Source organism: Lithobates pipiens, unplaced genomic scaffold, assembly GCF_037356315.1.
Source record: "Lithobates pipiens isolate NorthernLeopardFrog02 unplaced genomic scaffold, aLitPip1_a1.2 Scaffold_23, whole genome shotgun sequence".
Classification (NCBI taxonomy): domain Eukaryota; kingdom Metazoa; phylum Chordata; class Amphibia; order Anura; family Ranidae; genus Lithobates; species Lithobates pipiens.
This window is the reverse complement of record NW_027507785.1, coordinates 28,433,401-28,453,996: the sequence shown is the minus strand read 5'-3', so window position 1 is coordinate 28,453,996 and position 20,596 is coordinate 28,433,401. Positions and strand designations below refer to the sequence as shown.

Genomic DNA, 20,596 nt, shown 5'->3' with positions numbered 1-20,596 from the left:
TCACCTGACCCCGCCCCCCTCTGACGCAAGGGGAAACCCGGGGTTCCCCGTGACGTAGGGGTGACCCCGCCCCCCTCTGATGTAACGGAAACCTGCCTGTGTTACATCAGAGGGGTGCGGGTCACCCCTACGTCACAGGGAACCCCGGGTTTCCCCTTGCGTCAGAGGGGGGCGGGGTCAGGTGACGGGTGGCCCCGCCCTCCGTATATAACAAACGTCAGCCGCCGGAATGCCTGTAGTGTCTCCTCCACGGAGACAGAAGAAGGATGCTGCGCTGCGCTGGATGATATTAGACATCGCTGGAGATATGACCGTCCGTCGATGGATAGCAAGAGTGGATTACCGCCGCTGGAATCTTTTTTTTATTTTTTTATTTTTAATAAAGGAATTTTTCAAAAGTGTGTTTGTTTTATTTAAACATTTTTTACACTTTCTTTGTGAAATGGTAGGGGTACTTTTGTACCCCCTTACCATTTCAAACAGGGGGGGGGGCCGGGATCTGGGGGTCCCCTTGTTAAAGGGGGCTTCCAGATTCTGATAAGCCCCCCGCCCGCAGACCTCCACAACCACCGGCCAGGGTTGTGGGGATGAGGCCCTTGTCTTCATCAACATGGGGACAAGGTGCTTTGAGGGGTCACAGACCCCCAAAGCATCCTCCCAATGTTGAGGGCATGTGGCCTGGTACGGTTCAGGAGGGAGGGGGGGCCGCTCTCTCGTCCCCCCCTCTTTTCCTGCGGCCTGCCAGGTTGCGTGCTCGGATAAAGGGTCTGGTATGGATTTTTAGGGGGAACCCCACGTCAATTTTTTTTTTAATTTGACGCGGGGTTCCCCTTAATATCCATACCAGACCTGAAGGGTCTGGTTATGGATATTTAGGGGGAACCCCACGTCAAATTTTTTCTTAAATTTGAGGCAGGGTTCCCCTTAATATCCATACCAGACTTGAAGGGCCTGGTAATTGAATTTGGGGGACCCCCACGCTTTTTTTTATTTATTTATTTATTTATTTTTTTATCAATGACTTTCAATGAGTGTTCTCTGTATTACGGAGCCGACAATTCATTATAGCTGCGTGTGATTTTAAAGGACTTTTTTTCCTGCATAAATGACACTTTGTGCAGGGACAATTCTAAGCACGGGAAACATGCGCCCCTTCACAGGCATACTATAGACAACCCCCCCCTACGAAATTTAAAGGAATATTACACTTTTATTGTTTCACTTTAATCATTATTAAAATCACTGCTCCCGAAAAAACGGCCGTTTTTAAAACTTTTTTTTGCATTGATACATGTCCCCTGGGGCAGGACCCGGGTCCCCAAACACTTTTTAGGACAGTATCTTGCAGAATCTTTTCTCTCTGTCAAATCTTTTTTCTCTGTCGAATATTTTCTCTATATAATCTTGGACTAATAGAGGTAAGGTTAGGCACATTCGAACACAGGTTCTATAGACACAGATTGTTGTCAGAGTCATGTCGAATCTCCTATTCTATATCGAACTGTTGTAACAATGAAAACGAAAATAAAGCATTTATTTATGTCGGATCTTTCATTTTTCGGATTTTGTGCTTTCGTTATCGTTTGTCAAAACGAAAACGAAAATAGCTGAAATTCGGACGAAAATGCATTCGGACGAAAACGAATGCACATGTCTAGTAGAGAGTGGCCTCTGGTTTTCTTAGTGCACTAAATTCAGAGTATCACAAAGCCTACCCTGTACCACAACTAAATTCAACAAGCATTAAAGCGTAAAAAGACATTCCTTGCTTGGTCATTGAGTTGTGAGACTGTCCGAGTTGTTGTGTGCCTGGCTGCTTGTACACCTAAATGGGAAGAGAACCTGGGACAGATTAGTGGGGCCGGCCAACATTTCATAGAACATGTTAATTTAATGCCATAAGTCATTTTCAATATTTAAATCTGCATCTTTCATTAAAATAGTGCCTAGTGATCCAACCATACACATCTTTGTTTAGGTACTTCCTGTTATAGGGTGACAACTAGTGAGGAACTTGGGTTTGGCCCAAACTTGGGTTTGGGTGAAAATAGAAGGCAGCTCTCATTCCTGAGCCAATCAGTTGTAGCCGGGACCCCACAGGTGCAGGTACACAAAGGCGTAGAGATGCTCATGACATCATTGGCCTAATACAACCACATGGACATATTAGATTAATGACATTGACCTAAAATGGCCATATGGTCATACTAGGTCAATGACATTGATCTAATAGGGCCATACCTATTAGGTAAATTAGGTTATAAGCATCCCCACCCTGCAGCTGCATGTCCATTGCATGAACAGGCGTAGATCCTTTAACATCATTGATCTAATACTCCCAAACTGATATATTAGATCAGTGACCTAAAAAAATATGCAAGAGGTCCCCCTAAAAATCCATGCTGGGCCCTTAATCTAAGCATGCAGCCTAACTGGCCAGGATAGAGGCGGGACAAGCATGGACCCTCACTTCTGAACCATACAAGGTCCTCAGCATGGGGGGGTAGTGCCTTACCATGTTGATGGGGACAAGGGCCTCTTCCTGACAATCCTGGCCAGTGGTTGTATGGGGTCTACGGGGGGGGGGGGGCTTATCGGAGTCTGGAAGCCCAACTTAATAATAAGGGGGCACCAGATACTGACCCCTTTGCCGCCTTTATTAAAGAAATTAAAATCCCTAAAAAATCTCCCTTGTTGTAAATTCCCTGTCAATCAGCTATATAAGGGAAGGGGCAGGGATGTTGGTGACCTCATTTGGGCAGTAATATCACTGCTATCCCCACCCCTTTACTTAAATGGCAGGGATTACTGGTTGTGATAGTCGTTTCTAAGGACACTGCAGGTTCTTCTTGCCTTAGGAACCATTGACAGTGGGAAGCTCTTGTATATTGTAACAGTAGCATTACCCCTTCTTTACTCTACAAAGCCACTGAATAATAGTGTCTGCATAATTCATATATTCACATGACAAAAAAATAAAAAATTACCTATTCAAAGCTGAAATATTAGGGTAAGACCCTGTATAACGATTTGCAAAGACATACTTTTTTTTAATCCAATGACTCATTGACTTGTTCATTGTGTAATTGTAAGGCTGAACAACATGCCGGAGCACTTGATAAATATCAGGATGTTATTCTGTTGCTTATTTGTATTTTCATGTCTTGCCAGTGGAGCATGACGTTGAATGTTCTCTACTTGACACAACGTGGCAGGTCGTCTTGTGTAAAATTATGATTAGTTGGATTCATCCTGAAGATCTTCCCTATCGAGATTGAGGTGATTTACATCTAAAATCGAGGCAGACTGAGGGAGATTAATTATCACTGTCACAGCCACAGAAAAAAAAAAAATTGAAAGGCTGAGAAGCCCTTGAATTTGGCTTCTTAATTTGTCTGTCAATTGTAAAGTGCCAAGAAAAAGACCTAGCAGAATTAAAGACTCAGTCATTACGGATCTGGCTACGGGACAAAACATGTTTTTGCTTCACTCCAGGCGGCTTTCAAACTCTTCCAGAGATGGCACCGAGTAAAATGGGACTGCAATCTTGTCCATCGGATGAAGATGTAATCTGGAGCTGTTCAGTCTGGCTTGACACGTTTTGGGCTTGTTCAGCCAACTTACACGGTGTCATCGCTTGGTCTGACTAGAGAGCACAAAGTCGTAGTTTGAACAGAGAATGTGATTCTGTCAAGCAGGGCCACTGATAGAAATCATGGGGCCCCGTACAGCCTACCTGACGGGGCCCTCATTCAGCTCCACCCTCAACTCCGCCCCTGGCCCCACCTTGAAAAAATAATCCCATGTAAAAATCAGACAGCCTGCAAAATCCTGCTGTAGCCAGTGACAGAGTGGCCTAGCAGAAGGCGCATCCCCAATCTGATCTGCTGAACAAAACAGAAAGGGATCCTTTCCCCTTTGTCTAGCGGATCGGATTGGAGGTGTCAGGGCTGGGCTCAGCCCTTCCTTACAGCTGAGCGACCAGCTCAAAGAAGGAAATGCTGAGCCCAATCCTGACAGTACCAGAACAGGCCATTCTGAGTACCTCGTAATGCCTTTTGGCCTTTGTAACGCCCGGCAGTTTTCCAGGAATTTATTAATGATGCCCTCTGAGATTTGTTGCAGTTATGTGTGGTGGTTTATTTCGATGATATCCTCATTGACTCCAGACTCAGAGAAGGAAGGGCTGAACCCAGCCTGACAGCAGGTTAAGATCATCAGCATTATAATAACACACAGACAGCAGGTGTTCTATCATGGCTGGCTCTGTCATAGTGTGTCCTAGGATATGGCTGTTAGGTGCCCTAACAGCCATGTCATGTGACACACTGTGCCATAAAACCTGCTGACTGCTGTCTGTGTATTATAGAAGGTGACATAGTAATGTGCACTGTATATCTTTCACACACCTACAGGGGTGCTGCAGTAGCCACAATTAATTCTGGCTTCCCCTCTCCTCCTGGACCCTGTCAGCTTCCTGCCACCATCACCTCACAGCCTCTCGCTCTCCATCTCTATGGGGCCGACTACTCCTGAGTGGAGGAAGCTCCATCCGGAAATGGGCAGCCACAGCAGGTGGTTGGGACATGTAGCGTGGCACGGAATGCACTGCGCATGCACCTGAACATGAGAAAAAAGTCCCTCACTCCCACCAGCACATATCATCACAGTGGGGCCTGGAAAATAGGAATAATACACCCCCCTAAGCTAGTAGGAGCGGCTTAGCGGTGGTGTAATTTAGAAAGGCAGTTTTTTTTTATTTTGCACTGACTGTCTGTGAGGCTGCCCAGGCCCCCTTGCTGAGCTGAGGATGCCAGGCCCGGTACAACAGGGCCGGTTGTACTGGCCTATCAGTGGCCCTGCTGTCAAGCACTTAGGAAGGGGATTCAACAAAGCTTCCTAATTCTTTTTATTTTATGTATTGGGTGGAAAGAGCATGGGATGATGCTTGCTGAGTTTTACTTCTGTTGCCCTAGCAAAGGGGTCTCCAAATTTTCTAAACAAAGGGCTGGTTTACTGTCCTCCAGACTTTAGGGAGGCCAGAGTGGCCAGTGGTAGTAAAAAAAAAAAAATTAAATAGTGCCTGTAGTCAGTAGGAGGAGGAGTAGTGCCCTATCATTGGTGTCAGTGGAAGGAATGGTTTGCCAACGTTGGTGTCAGTGGAAGGAATGGTGCCTCCTTGTTGGAGGCTCCCCAAATGCCAGATAAAGGCTACCAAAAGGCCGCATTTAGCCGCATTTGGCCCACAGGCTGCAGTTTGGAGACCACTGCCCTGGTGGGAAGGCCATTCCCCACCCCTTCCTCAAAATCCACATATAAATATGTATTCGTATTCATTCGGATGACATGATTCAAAAGTTTGAGCCTTTTGTTAAAGTTTGAAGCATCCAAAATAATGTAATGACAAGGAATGATCTGAATACTTTTGTTTTATTCCGATGAGAGCGGGACAGTTGTCTTTGACTCTTGGATATTCTTGGATAATCAGCTGATTCTTTTTGCATTAACATTTTTCATTATTTAAAAAAAAAATGCACTACATTTCTGGAAACATCTTGCAATAGATACAGTAAGGCAAGAAAATAAAATAGGTGGATTCCTACTTATTGTGTTTGGGTTGGATAGAGGAGGCTCCATCAGAATCACTGTATCGTAGCATAACAAATGAATCCAAAATGATTTTTGTTCCATTTCTTTCCGGTGCAGACCATATCGTCCAATCAGCTCATTCCATTTCTCTTTGTGGGTTAAACCAGCAGAGATGACTCAGAGTGCTTATGTGATCTCATGAAATAATGAGTTAACACGTTAAAACAAATATAGCCAATCTTCCGAATCAACTTCTGAAAATCCAAATTTGAAACAATGAATATACAAAACGAATTCCGAAAAGAAATCATTCCAACATAACAAATGTAGCAAAGTCCAGGACCTCTAGAGGCCTAACAGTGACCTCCAGAGTCAGGGACAGCTGACATCCTTCTCAGTGGGTTACAAGGCATGGTGGGTGTAATGCAAGATGAAAAGATGGACTCCAGACACTTTTTGAATGCAAAGAGATTTATTGTCTCTTGAACAGAGCTGTGGGAGAGAGGGTTAGGACAAGGACACCCTTAAGGAGAAGCAATGATGATTGGAAGACTCTGAGACTTCTATAGGTAGACATCTATACAGGTGAAGGCCTCCAGCCGGACACCACTTCTATATAAGTAGGACCGCTGTCTTCTATGGCAACAATCTTGTAGCAGTTACTAACGGCAGTTGTATTCAACTATTGGCTACACAAACAGTTCTCCGCCACTGGACCCCCTGCGCTCTTCTACTTTAATGCTCAGTATCTTCCTCAAGCATCACCCCCACTTCCCTGCTGGTTCCATGGGTTGGCATTCACGGATACTCTTCAAGCGTCACCCCTGCTGACCTGCTAGGTGCCTGGCTTGGCACCCACTGATGCTCAGCAAGCATCACCTCTGCTGTTCCACTGGGGCCCTGGCTTGGCACTCTCTGAAGCTTTCCCAGTTCTTCACCATCCCCAGCTGGTGAGAAGTCTGCTCTGGTACTGGCTTCAGCTTACTCACAGTGGTCTCTGGTAACAAGGTGGTTGGACCCTTAGTTGCGACAGCTTCCTCTTCTACTTCCGACCACAGCTGGTTCCCCTCCCGGCTAGACCACTACTTCTGGTTGAACTGCAAGCCAGCAGTCCCAATCCTACGCTGCTCTCCTGGTTCTGGAAAGGCCTTAGACAGCCTAGCAGCCAGATGCCCCCTGGGATAGGCCTCAGGCTTGGCCTAGCAGCCCGGGGCAGTACAACACACGGCCACCCAGACAGCCATCCAGGTGGCATAGAACCTCGATCACCTGACCCAAATAAATAGGCTCTCCCAGCAGGCAAAGGGACCAAAGAACATCCAACATTGGGCACCAAGTGTGGGTCACATAGGAGGCCTACCCCATGGTGGGTTCTTTAGGCTATGCCAGGCAATGAACGGGATCACTCATCACAACACAGGGGTAACACCTTGCTCACCAATGCTAAGACCAGACGAGGGCCATGGTCTTGTGAATAATCAAACAATAAGGTAGTCTTCCAACTCAGAGGTGAGCCTCTTGTGTGTAGTGTTATATGCAGAGTTCTTCCAAAAGATATGGTCCCTTGTCCTACACACTTCTGGCTACCCATATCAACTTCTTTGCAAGTTAACCTTTTGTTGTAGTGATGTTTTACAAAACCCAATGTGCTAGTCCAGACCCAGGTTCCTTAGAGAAATATGCCAGGACCCCAAATGCACCCCTTGAGTAACTTCAGATCAGGCTCAACAACTTTACAGAGCATTTGGCAGAACATGTACAACATGCAAGAACGTTATTTTCCCTAAAAAAAGTTTTGCCTTTAATATCACCTTTTACTTTTATGGTGGAGGCAGACAACAATATCTGAGTACTGCAGATAGACTGCACTAGTTAGCGCATGCCACAGCCTACTTTGTTTAATGGAAAAATTTTCTGACTTGCTTTGCCGACTTGAAAGTAGAGCATGTCACCCCTTGACAAAGCTTTTCTTGCAGATGTAATTTTTTTTTTCCCTGAGCGCAGAGATAATGAAGTCACTAATAAGGGTAAGATCCCGCTGTGATGGTGTTTCAGGAGAAGTGCATTCCCCCCGCAGGGGTCCCTCTTGTATCTCTTCCCTGCGTAGAGAAAAATTCTTTATTAGAAGCAGTAATGGACATCTCGTGTCACCAACAAGCTAGACCTCACAAGTAGAACACCGTGCTGAAGATGAGGCGTCACAGCTAGGAATAATAACTTTATCTGGAGACTCAAAATAACCAATACGCCCACAGCTTGCTTGTCATCAAAAGCGACACAACCTACAGGGATAGCTATCTGCTAGAGGAATCATATGCTGGGGTAGAATTTACATAGGACCAACAACTTCCACTTTATCAGATAATACACATATCTAGCTTACTTTGTGGCTGTAATCATGGTTGTATTGTGGATACTGCAGTGAGTGAACTGTGTGTCCAGCAGTAGTTCCCAGCTGTAACAGTTGTAATTTATTGGGTGTAGTGGTCAACTGTTCCTGGTTGTAGTAATTAATCCCCCTTTCCAACCAGTGGTGGTAATTTTTTATCCTGTAGCAGTCAGCATTTCTTTTTTTTTAGTAGTCGGCTATTCCTCCAACCACTCCCTGTGTCCAATGGTGGCTTTAGCAGTTATCAAACATTTCATTTAGTGGTTATCTATCCCTGGCTGTAGTGGTAACCACCCCCTGTATCAACTGGTAGTCAGTTCAAGGCTGTAGCAGTTATCAAATCCTGCATTTAGTGGTCACCTACCCCTGCCTGTAGCAGTAGCTCTCTCTGTATCCAGTCGTAGCTAGCTCAAGGTGGTTGCAGTTCTCAGGCTCTAGTGGTAACCACTCTCTGTATCCAGTGGTAGCCAGTTCCAGACTATTGGGTTTGGTGGTCAGCTATCTATAACTGTAGTGATAGCTACGCCCTGTATTCAGTGATAACCAGGCTGTAGCAATCATCAAATCTTGCATTTAGTGGTCAGCTGCCCCTGCCTGTAGCAGTAGCTACTTTCTGTATCCAGTGGTAGCCAGTTCAAGGCAGTTGAAGTTACCAAATCTTGTGTTTAGTGGTCATCTAGCCCTGACTGTAGTGGTAACAAATCCCTCTACATAATGGTAGCCAGATCAAGTTGCATTCATCAAATCTTGCGTTTAGTGGTCAGCTGTCCTTGGCTGTAGTGGTAATCACTCTCTGTATCCAGTGGTAGCAAGTTTAAAACTGTAGCAGTTATCAAACCTTGCCTTTAGTGGTCAGCTATTTCTAACTGTAATGGTAGCCACTCTTTGTATCCAGTGGTAGCCAGTTCAAGGTGGTTGCACTTATCAAACGTTACGTTTAGTAGTCAGTTCTCCCTGTATGTAGTGGTAACGACTCCTTCTATCTAATGGTAGCCAGTCCAAGGCTGTAGCAGTTACCAAACCTTGCATCTAGTGGTTATCTGTCTCTGCCTATAGTGGTAACCACTCTTTGTATCCAGTGGTAGCCAATTCCAGACTATAGCAGTTATCAAATCTTGGGTTTAGTGGTCAACTACTGTATCTGTATAACTGTAGTGATAGCTACTGCCTGTATCCAGTGATAGCCAATTCAAGGATGTAGTAGTTATCAAATCTTGTGTTTAGTGTTCAGCTGCCTTTGGCATTAATGGTAGCTACTCTCTGTATCCTGTGGTAGCCAGTTCAAGGTGATTGCAGTTATCAAACCTTGCAGTTAGTGTTCAGCTATCCCTGTCTGTAGAGGTAATGACTCCCTCTAGCTTATAGTAGCCAATTCAAGGTTGTAGCCTTCATCAAATCTTGCATTTAGTGGTCAGCTGTCCCTGGCTGTAGTGGTAATCAGTCTCTGTAGCCAGTGGTAGTCAGTTCCAGACTGTAGCAGTTTTCAAACCTTGCATTTGATGATCAGCTATGTCCCTGACTGTGGTGGTAGCCACTCCCTGTGTGCAGTGGTAGCCAGTTCCAGGCTGTATCCGTTATCAGACCTTTCATTTAGAGGTTGGTTTCCCTGGCTCTATAGATAACCACACCCTGTGTCCAGAACCTTTCATTTAGTGGTCAGCTATCTTTGGCTATAGTGGACACCACTCCCTAGGTCCGGCGGTGGTCAGTTCCAAACTACAGTAGTTGTGACTATGAAAGAAATGTCTAGTACTCATCTGGTCAATTAGCAAGTGAAAACCATCTAGATATCTGCCTTGGTTATTTCAATTAAAACAAGAAACCACAGGTTGTAAATATTCACAGATGAAGGGTTTGTTCATCAGCAGTCAGCCCCTTAATTTCTATGTCTTAGATACTACAACAGCCCTTAAACTGCATATCTGTTTTGGATGGACTAAGCCAGAGGTCTCCAAACTTTCTAAACATAGGGCCAGTTTACTGTCCTTCAGACTTTAGGATGGCTATTGGCTATTGGAAGTAGAAAAGGTCCCGACATCAGTGGTGAAAAAAAATGCCCCATCTGTGGTGTCAGTGGGAAGAATGGTGCCCCATAATTGGTGTTAGTGGGAGGAATTGCTCCCCTTCATTGGTGTCATTGGGAGGAATTGCGTCCCATCATTGGTGTCATTGGGCCCCATCATTGGTGTCATTGGGAGAAATTGTGCCCCATCATTGGTGTCATTGGGAGGAATTGTGCCCCACCATTGGTGTCATTGGGAGGAATTGTGCCCTATCATTGGTGTCATTGGGAGGAATTGTGCCCCGATGTTAGTGTCATTGGGAGGAATTGTACTCCATCATTGGTGTCATTGGGAGGAATTGCGCCTGTTCATTAGTGCCAGTGGGGGGATTTGTGTCCCTTCATTGTTGTCAATGGGGTACATTATGCCCTATGGTTGGTATCAGTGTATGAAATAGTGCTTAAGGGCCAGATAAAAGCAAGCAAAGGGCCACATCTGGCCCCCAGCTGCAATTTGGAGACTTTCCTTCCCCACTCCAAAGACATGCTAGCAGGTTAATTGGTTCCTGTCCAAATTGGCCATAGTGTGTGTATGTATGAATGTGAGTTAGAGACGTTACATTGTAAGCTCCTCGGGGGCAAGGACTGATGTGAATGTACAATATACTTTATAGGTAAAGTGCTGCAAAAATTGCCGTTGTTATACTGTATAAGTACCTGTAATAAATAATGGTCCCAAACCTTTACTTCCATATGTTGGGAATATGCAGAACATGTTAGTTGCAGTCCTGTGCCACAGTCCATAGTTCATCTCAAGAGCGAGAAGGAGAAGTGGCTACATTCCTACATACCATGGGACCATTGAAAACAAACGTAGCCTTTCTGTAACAGAGAGGTTTACATCGCAACAGCAAAAAAAGGAATTTGGATATTTGGAAGAGACTGGGAGCAATAGAAGAGACTTGAGCAATAGAAGAGAGTTGAGAATACATACTGGAATTTTATTTCTATGCAGCACCCTAGTGTACTACTAGTGTGAGTGCAGGAAATGTTATGTGGTGCATCCCACTAGTTCTGGAATGTTGGAGAATGTTCTGGAACCTGGTGGGCGGAGTCTAGGAGGGTAGTTCTGAAAACTCATGGGAGTTTGACCAATCCTCAGGTGGTGGGCCTGGCAGGGTGGTTGGGCCAGCCCATAAGTATGGATGAGTCATGCTGACAAGGGGAGTCAGGTGGAAGATGCAGATGGGGTGCTAAGGGGACTGTCGATGACCCTTGAGGCGAACCCCCTAGTCTGGGGGGGCTGGTGCTCTACCTTGAGCTGGAGCTTGGGCTTGCCTGTGAGAATCCTGAAAACAGGAGCAGTTTGGAGGGAGTCTTCCCTGGAGGCCAGCTGGAGCAATGAAGACAGTGTGAGTCCAAAAACACGGTCAGGGACCTACAAGGGGAGAGATTGTCACACGTAGCAGGTCTCTTTGGAAGATAGCAGTGTGCTTAAATATTCCTTAATTTTGTTGGCAGAAAATTTGAGAACCTGCTCTCAAACATTTGTTGGCGGAAAGTCCGACAGCAAATGTTCGATGGACTTTCCGACAACAAGCTCACATGCAACATTTCCCTCAGAAAGTCTGACCGTGTGTACACGGCATTAGTGTGTGCAAGTGAAGGAATAAATCTGAAGTTGTAGGTAGGAAGGAAGTTGTCCCTGGTTTTGTGCAATTCAAGTTGGGCATCCCATAATTCCTATCCCCATCCAAGGTATTACCCCTAATAAAATAAAATAAAACAATCTCAAAGACTGTTCCTTGTGTCTGGAGAATGTGTGAAAAAAAATGCTTGTTGCCTGGCTGTGCAGGAGTAGGGAATTCAGTCATCTGCAAACCCTGCGGGGTTATTGCTACAGTTATATACGTATCTGTAATAAATAATGGTCCCAAATCTTTACATCCATTTGTTAGGAATAGTTCATCTTAAGAGCGAGGGGCATATAGCTCAGAAAAAACTAAGAGGAAAAAACTCTAGAATTACTACTACTACTACTACTAATTGGGACGATGGTATCTTGGTGACTTTAGAGGCTATCTATTATCTATTAAGAGCGAGGGGAAGGAGAAGTGGCTACATTCCTACATACCGTGGGACTGTGGAAAATAGCCACCCTCTAATGCCGCGTACACACGACCGGACTTTCCTGCAGAAAAGATCAGACGGTCTTCCCGACGGACTTTCGACTGAGTTACCTCAGACTTCCGAACAAATGGACTTGCCCACACACGCACGGACTGAAGTCCGTTTGAAAGTCCATTCGTTTTGAACGTGATGACGTATGACGGGACTAGAAAAGGAAGTTCAATAGCCAGCAGCCAATAGCTGCCCTTGCATCATATTTGGTCCATCGGACCAGCATACAGACGAACGGTTTTCCCGATAGGAATTGAGTCCGTCGAACAGATTTGAAACATGTTCTATTTCTAGGTCCATCTGAATTTTTTTAACCACTTTCAGACCGGACCATTTTGCTGGTAAATGAACAGAGGTCTTTTTACACTTTGGCACTGCGCTGCTTTAACTGGTAATTGCGCGGTCATGCAATGTTGTACCCAAACAAAATTTGCGTCCTTTTCTTCCCACAAATAGAGCTTTCTTTTGATGGTATTTGATTGCCTCTGCGATTTTTATTTTTTGCGATATAAACGTAAAAAGACCGCAAATTTTGAAAAAAAATGATATTTTCTACTTTTTGTTATTAGAAAAATCCAATAAACTCAATTTTAGTCATACATTTAGGCCAAAATGTATTCAGCCACATGTCTTTGGTAAAAAAAAAGTCAATAATTGTATATTTATTGGTTTGCGCAAAAGTTGTCACATCTACAAACTAAGGTACGTTTTCTGGAATTTACGCAGCTTTTAGTTTACGACTGCCTATCTCATTTCTTGAGGTGCTAAAATGGCAGGGCAGTACAAAACCCCCCCAAATGACCCCATTTTGGAAAGTAGACCCCCTAAGGAAATTGATAAGAGGCATGTTGAGCCCATTGAATATTTTATTTTTTTGCCTCAAGCGATTGAATAATGACAAAAAAAAAATTTTTTTTTTTTTTTTACACAAAGTTGTCACTAAATGATATATTGCTCACACATGCTATGGGCGTATGTGAAATGACACCCCAAAATAAATTCTGCTGCTTCTCCTGAGTACGGGGATACCACATATGTGGGACTTTTTGGGAGCCTAGCCGCGTACGGGGCCCCGAAAACCAAGCACCGCCTTCAGGCTTTCTAAGGGCGTAAATTTTTGAGTTCACTTCTCACTACCTATTACAGTTTTGAAGGCCATAAAATGCCAAGATGGCACAAAACCCCCACAAATGACCCCATTTTAGAAAGTAGACACCCCAAGCTATTTGCTGAGAGGCATGTTGAGTTCATGGAATATTTTATATTTTGCCACAAGTTGCGGGAAAATTACAAACTTTTTTTTTTTTTTTTTTTTCACAAAGTTGTCACTAAATGATATATTGCTCATGCATGCCATGGGCATATGTGAAATGACACCCCAAAATAAATTCTGCTGCTTCTCCTGAGTACGGGGATACCACATATGTGGGACTTTTTGGGAGCCTAGCCGCGTACGGGGCCCCGAAAACCAAGCACCGCCTTCAGGCTTTCTAAGGGCGTAAATTTTTGAGTTCACTTCTCACTACCTATTACAGTTTTGAAGGCCATAAAATGCCAAGATGGCACAAAACCCCCACAAATTACCCCATTTTAGAAAGTAGACACCCCAAGCTATTTGCTGAGAGGCATGTTGAGTCCATGGAATATTTTATATTTTGCCACAAGTTGCGGGAAAATTACAAACTTTTTTTTTTTTTTTTTTTTCACAAAGTTGTCACTAAATGATATATTGCTCACGCATGCCATGGGCATATGTGAAATGACACCCCAAAATAAATTCTTCTGCTTCTCCTGAGTATGGGGATACCACATATGTGGGACTTTTTGGGAGCCTAGCCGCGTACGGGGCCCCGAAAACCAAGCACCGCCTTCAGGCTTTCTAAGGGCGTTACAGTTTTGAAGGCCATAAAATGCCAAGATGGCACAAACCCCCCCCAAATGACCCCATTTTGGAAAGTAGACACCCCTAAATTTAGGGGTACACTAGTGAGACTAGGTAATAAATGGCGGGTGCCCTGAAACTATAAAAAAATAACTAACCAACCAGCGTCACCTGTAACAGTTATATGGTGATCACTGGTGAAAGGGTTAACTAGGGGGCAATCAGGGGGCTTTATGCGGTAGTATATGGGGGTCCCTGGCGCTATAAAAAGCTGCAGCGAACCTAAATACCTACCTGCCTAACTAGCGTCACCTGTGACACTAATACAGCGATCAGAAAAACGATCGCTTATTAGGCTGGGTTCACACTGGAGCGATGCGGGAACGCCACGAATGCGCGGCGGGTTCCCGCATCGCATGCCTCCCGGCGGCAGTTCACACTGCCCTATGCGAACTGCTGGGAGTGTCAGTGAAATGTTAATGACACCCCCAGATCAGTTCGCATATCGCAGTGCGATCTGCAAACTCGGATCGCATGGTGTGAACACCCATGCGATCCAATTCTGCTGCGGGCCAAAAAAAGGGTCCCGTGCGAATTTGCGGCGGGTGCGGTGGGTGTGGCGGGTGCGGCGGGTGCGGCGAATGGCTGAACTCGAATCGCACAGAGATCGGATGTGATTTGCACTGCAGTGCGGTGCGAATCACATCCGTTCTCATAAACCGCTGCAATGTGAACCCAGCCTTAGTGACACTGGCGACGGGGGGTGATCACGGGGTTAAACCTTTATTGGGGGGGTTAGGGGGGTACCTTAGAACTAAAGGGGGCTAACCCTAACTGCCCTAACAGTTATTAGTCACAAATGACACCCGCCGGGTGATCAGGGGGTTAAACCTTTATTAGGTAATAAATGGCGGGTGCCCTGAAACTATAAAAAAATAACTAACCAACCAGCGTCACCTGTAACAGTTATATGGTGATCACTGGTGAAAGGGTTAACTAGGGGGCAATCAGGGGGCTTTATGCGGTAGTATATGGGGGTCCCTGGCGCTATAAAAAGCTGCGGCGAACCTAAATACCTACCTGCCTAACTAGCGTCACCTGTGACACTAATACGGCGATCAGAAAAATGATCGCTTATTAGGCTGGGTTCACACTGGAGCGATGCGGAAACGCCGCGAATCCGCGGCAGGTTCCCGCATCGCATGCCTCCCGGCGGCAGTTCACACTGCCCTATGCGAACTGCTGGGAGTGTCAGTGAAATGTTACTGACACCCCCAGATCAGTTCGCATATCGCAGTGCGATCTGCAAACTCGGATCGCATGGTGTGAACACCAATGCGATCCGATTCTGCTGCGGGCCAAAAAAAGGGTCCCGTGCGAATTTGCGGCGGGTGCGGCGGGTGTGGCGGGTGCGGCGAATGTCTGAACTCGAATCGCACAGAGATCGGATGTGATTTGCACTGCAGTGCGGTGCGAATCACATTCGTTCTCATAAACCGCTGCAATGTGAACCCAGCCTTAGTGACACTGGCGACGGGGGGTGATCACGGGGTTAAACCTTTATTGGGGGGGTTAGGGGGGTACATTAGAACTAAAGGGGGCTAACTCTAACTGCCCTAACAGTTATTACAGTCACAAATGACACCAATGCAAAAAAAAAAAAAAAAAATGACATTGGTGTCACTGTGACTGGGGGGCAGGGGTAATTGGGGGGGGTGATCGGGGGGTAAAGGGGGGGTGTGAGTGTGCCTGGCATGTTCTACTGTGTGTGTAGAGTGTTGGTGCAACTCACCGATCCTCTCTCCTCCGTGTCGGAACGAAAAATACCGACACGGAGGAGAGAATACATCACTTCCTCTCCTGTGTTTACATTACAGGAGAGGAAGTGATGTCACGGGGGATTTCTATTCGTCGGGAGCGATCGCGATGGGGTGGCCATGAATGAATGGCCGCCCCCTCGTCCCGGATCGCTCCCGGACGAAAACCGACCGCCGCAGGCACCGGGCGGGGGCCCGATCGGGCCCCCGACCCGCGGGAGGCAAGGGACGTACATGTAAGCCCTTATGCCTGCCCGTGCCATTCTGCCGACGTACATCGGCGTGCGGCGGTCGGCAACTGGTTAAAGAAAAACGCTCGGACTATCCCACACACGATCGGACTATCCAACGGAATGATTCCATCTGACCTATTCTGATGGAAAATTTGGTCATGGAATTTGGAGATTTGGAATAGACTGAGAACAATAAAAGAGACTTTTTGAACTGAGAATACATACTGGAATTTTATTTTTTGCACCAGAGTTTAGTGTCACTTTAATTCTGCAGCACTCTGTAGAGTCTGACTGCTGCTCTAACATACAAAACATACAGCGCAGTGGCCAGGACCTTCAGCGGCCTGACACCTCCTACACTCTGCTCCAGTTCCTGTTAATTGTAGAAGGAGGCCTGGGGGTGTTGGGCCGCGTACACACGCGCGGACTGTTCGCCCAACCTTGTCCGCTGAACAGTGTTTGGGCGGACAGTCCGCTCGTGTGTGGGGCTTCAGCGGACAGTTTCAGCGGACAGTTGGCCGAACAAGGTCTTACGGAAATTCCGAAAAACTGTCCGCTGAAACCTTGTTTCAGCGGACTGTTCGCTCGTGTGTAGGCTTGTTCGGCCAACTAAGTCTCGCGCATGCTCAGAAAGGATTTCCACGTCGGAAGGTTGCATTGCAGTGTATAGGACGTCGTATTTTTCGTCCCGTCGTACGTGCCATTCACGTCATCGCGCACGGTTTCAGCAAACTGTTCGTCCGTCGTGTGTGGCCATGTCCGTCCATGCTAAGTTTGAGCGGACTGTTCGCTCAAACTGTTGGACGGACAAAGTTGGGCCAACAGTCCGCGCGTGTGTACGCGGCCTTGGACTACTATAGGCCCAGGCTACCACATTATGTGTGAGAACAGGGGCAGACTCTCCAGAGTGCTGCACCAAAGGCTGCAGCACAAAGTATGTGACAAAAAAACAAAAGAGCAAGTATGTTTCCCAGATAACAAGGATAACTTGCCACACATTTCTGGCTGTGTTGAATTGTAAGTCTGTTAACTTGCTGCACTTTTTCACTGCCAAGTTGAACACTTGCAATGCACTTAAAGTTCTACTTGACACTTTTCCAATTTGTAGCAAATTTGCATGGCAAGTTTCTAGCAAAAGCAAAGTTACAGTGGTGGGTCTACAACAAGAGCTCTGCAAGTCTACAGCATGAAAATTCAGCCACAGTGACCCCCTGTGGTGGGATGACTATTGCACAACATAACTGAACCAGAACTCGCAGCAGACTTGCAGAATGTTGGCAAAGAAAGTTGATCTGGAGTCATGCAATGCAAACTTTCTGCAATTGTACAACAAACTTGTGAAGCCTGGCAAGTCCAGCAATAGCTTAGCAAGTCATTTTCAAACTTGCAGCACAATTGCTTGTGTAGCGCCCTGATGTTTAGGCAGGGTTGCTATCAAATTTAGTTGCCAAGCAATAGTTGCCATGGCCAATTTCTAGGAGATCAATTGATTCCTCTCTAAATCTGGACTTGTTGCACCCTTTCTCTTCTGTCACTAGGTGTCACTATGCTAGTGGCATTAGATAAGACAGGGGCTTTGCAAGCTCAGCCATGAATGGATGGGGTGTCCCAGACAATGGGCAGGGATTTTCTTTGGTCCCTTGGCCTGCTGGGAGAGCCTGTTTATTTGGGTGGTGTCATGTGATCGGGGTTCTGTGCAACCTGGACGGCTGTCTGGGTGGCCGTGTGTTGTGCTGACCTAGGCTGCTAGGCCGGAAGCCTGAGGCCTATACCGGGGAAACCTGACTGCTAGGCTGCCTGAGGCCTATCCAGGAGCAGGAGAAGCAGTGTAGGATTGGGACTACTGGCTTGTGGTCCAACCAGAAGTAGCGGTTCAGCCGGACAGGGAACCAGCCATGGTCAGAGGTAGGGGGGAAGCTGTCGTCACTAAGGGTCCATCCATCTTATTACCAGAGACCACTGTGCGTAAGCTGAAGTGGGAAAACTTCAGCAAGTGCCAAGCCAGGGATCCAGCAGGACATCAGAGGTGATGCTTGCAGAGCATCAGTGGGTGCCAAACCAGGGCTCTAGCGTGTCAGCAGGGATGACGCTTGGAGAGTATCTGGGAGTGCCAAGCCAGGGACGCGGGGGTGACGCTTGAGGAAGAGCTCCGGGGATCCAGTGGCTATTGGATCCAAAGTCTAGTGAAAGGTTGGGAGTTACATAGTTAGTAAGGTTGAATAAAGACACCAGTCCATCCAGTTCAACCTGAGTGAGTGTCTACAATTGTCCCTATCCCTGTACATTGCACACTCACATCAGTCCCTACCCTCAAGGATCCAACAATACAAGGCCCCCATTCATATACTAGGGCCAATTTGGGACAGAAGCCAATTAACCTACCTGCATGTCTTTGGAGTGTGGGAGAAAACTGGAGTACCCGGATGAAACCCACGCAGGTACAGAGAGAACATGCAAACTCCAGGTAGGTAGTGTCGTGGTTGGGATATGAACCAGCGACCCTTTTTACTGCTAGGTGAGAGTGCTAACCACTACACCACTGTGCCGCCCACTGTGAGTTCATTGAGTGAAGATCCACAGTGAGTGACTGTGGAGTAAGCGGAGAACTGGTTTTGTTGCCAGTAGTTGAATACAACTACCGTTAGTAACTGCTACAAAATTGTTGCCATAGGAGACAGCGGTCCTACCTATACAGAAGCAGTGTCTGGCTGGAGGTCTTCACCCATATAGCTGTCTACCTATAGAAGTCTCGGAGTCTGCCAATTATCATTGCATCTACTTAAGAGTGTCCTGGCCCTAACCCTCTCTCCCCAGTTCTGTTCAAGAGACAATAGATCTCTTTGCATTCAAAAAGTGTTTGGCGCCTGCCATTTCATCTTACATTACACCCACCATGCCTTGTAACCCACTCTACAAAAGAAGGATGTCAGCTGTCCCTAACCCTTGAGGTCACCATTAGGCCTCTTGGACCCCTGGACCTTGCTACACTTGCTATCTGGGTTATGACTGTATATGCAGCATAACTGCATTACAGTAATACATGGGCTTTAAATTACATTCTGCAGAGAACTACTTATAAAAAATAATGTCATACTGAAGTTCCTTCGCTCTTGCAACGCATTGGCCAACTTATAACTTTTCTAGCCTGGCTTGCGCTTATACTTCATGGTGATGATGAGCTTATAGAAATGTCCAGATGGCAATCGAGATTTTTGTTAAACCCAGATGGGAATGGAGCCTGGAAATCCCCTTTCAGTAAATAGGCTAGCCATATCTTAACTTTGTCGTAATAGTTTTTCATCAGTCTCCCGCGTGCCAATGTCAGATGAAATGCCTAGGACAAGGAAGTGTTGCTTTAAATCTTCTCAGGTCTATATTTTTTCTGGAGAGGTCAAGATGTGTAGTTAAAGAGGATTTGAGGGGCACAGATTGGGAAGCCTTTTCGATTTTATCTTTATAACTTCTATTTGACACACAATAAAAAAAAATAAAAAAAAGTGGAACAAGAAGATAATATCCTATGCTCCATACTGTTTTTCACTGCTGCTGTATTTTATGTTTCTTTTTGGTACTGAGAGTTGGTTTTCGACTTTTTATAGCCCTTTTAAACTCTATTTCGGGTCTTTGATATACCTTACATAGTCTATCAATGGCGGTAGGAACCAAAGCAGGGAACAGCTGGGGTTACTGTATAGTGAAATACAGTCTAGCAACATTAAAGTGAACCTTTCATAAACCTTAAAAATCTGCAAAAAAATCCTAAATGTGGCAATATATAACAGTATAACTAAAAGAAAATAATAAATAAAAAAGGGTTCTATCCTTAATTACAATTATTATTATATAGGATTTATATAGCGACAACAGTTTGCACAGCGCTTTACAAATTGAGGGCAGACAGTACACTTACAATACAATTCTATACAGGAGGAATCAGAGGGCCCTGCTCGTTAGAGCTTACAATCTAGGAGGGAGGGTCAAGTGATACAAAAGGTAATAGCTGTGGGGGGTGAGCTGATGGAGGAAAATAAAATAGTAGTTAGGTGGGGGCAGAATAGGCTTCTCTGAAGAGGAGGGTTTTCAGGGATCTTCTAAAAGTAGTCAGAGTAGGAGATAGTTAGACAGATTGGGGTAGGGAGTTCCATAGGATGGGGGAGGCTCTGGAGAAGTCCTGGGGGCAAGGATGGGTGGGGGTGATAAGGGCAATAGAGATCAAGTGGTCTTCTCCTTTTCAACTTTACCCCCTTCATGACCAGCCCATTTTTTGCTATTTGTCACTGCGCTAATTTAACTGGCAATTGCGCGGTCATGCAGCTCTGTACCCAGACAATGTTTATATTGTTTTTTTGCATACAAATAGAGCTTTCTTGTGGTGGTATTTGATCACCGCTGTTTTTTTTATTTTTTGTGATATAAGCAAAAAAAGATGGAAAATTTTGAAAAAAAAAAAAAACAATATATTTTACTTTCTGCTGTAAACATAGCCAATAAAAAAAAAAAAAA

The 20,596-nt window shown here is 45.6% G+C and overlaps 1 protein-coding gene across 10 annotated transcripts in view; it reads left to right on the top strand.

Annotated features, from left to right (window-relative positions):
* TENM4 (teneurin transmembrane protein 4) overlaps window positions 1-20,596 on the top strand; it is a 2,098,843-nt gene that overhangs the window by 1,052,551 nt on the left and 1,025,696 nt on the right. The window lies entirely within an intron of this gene.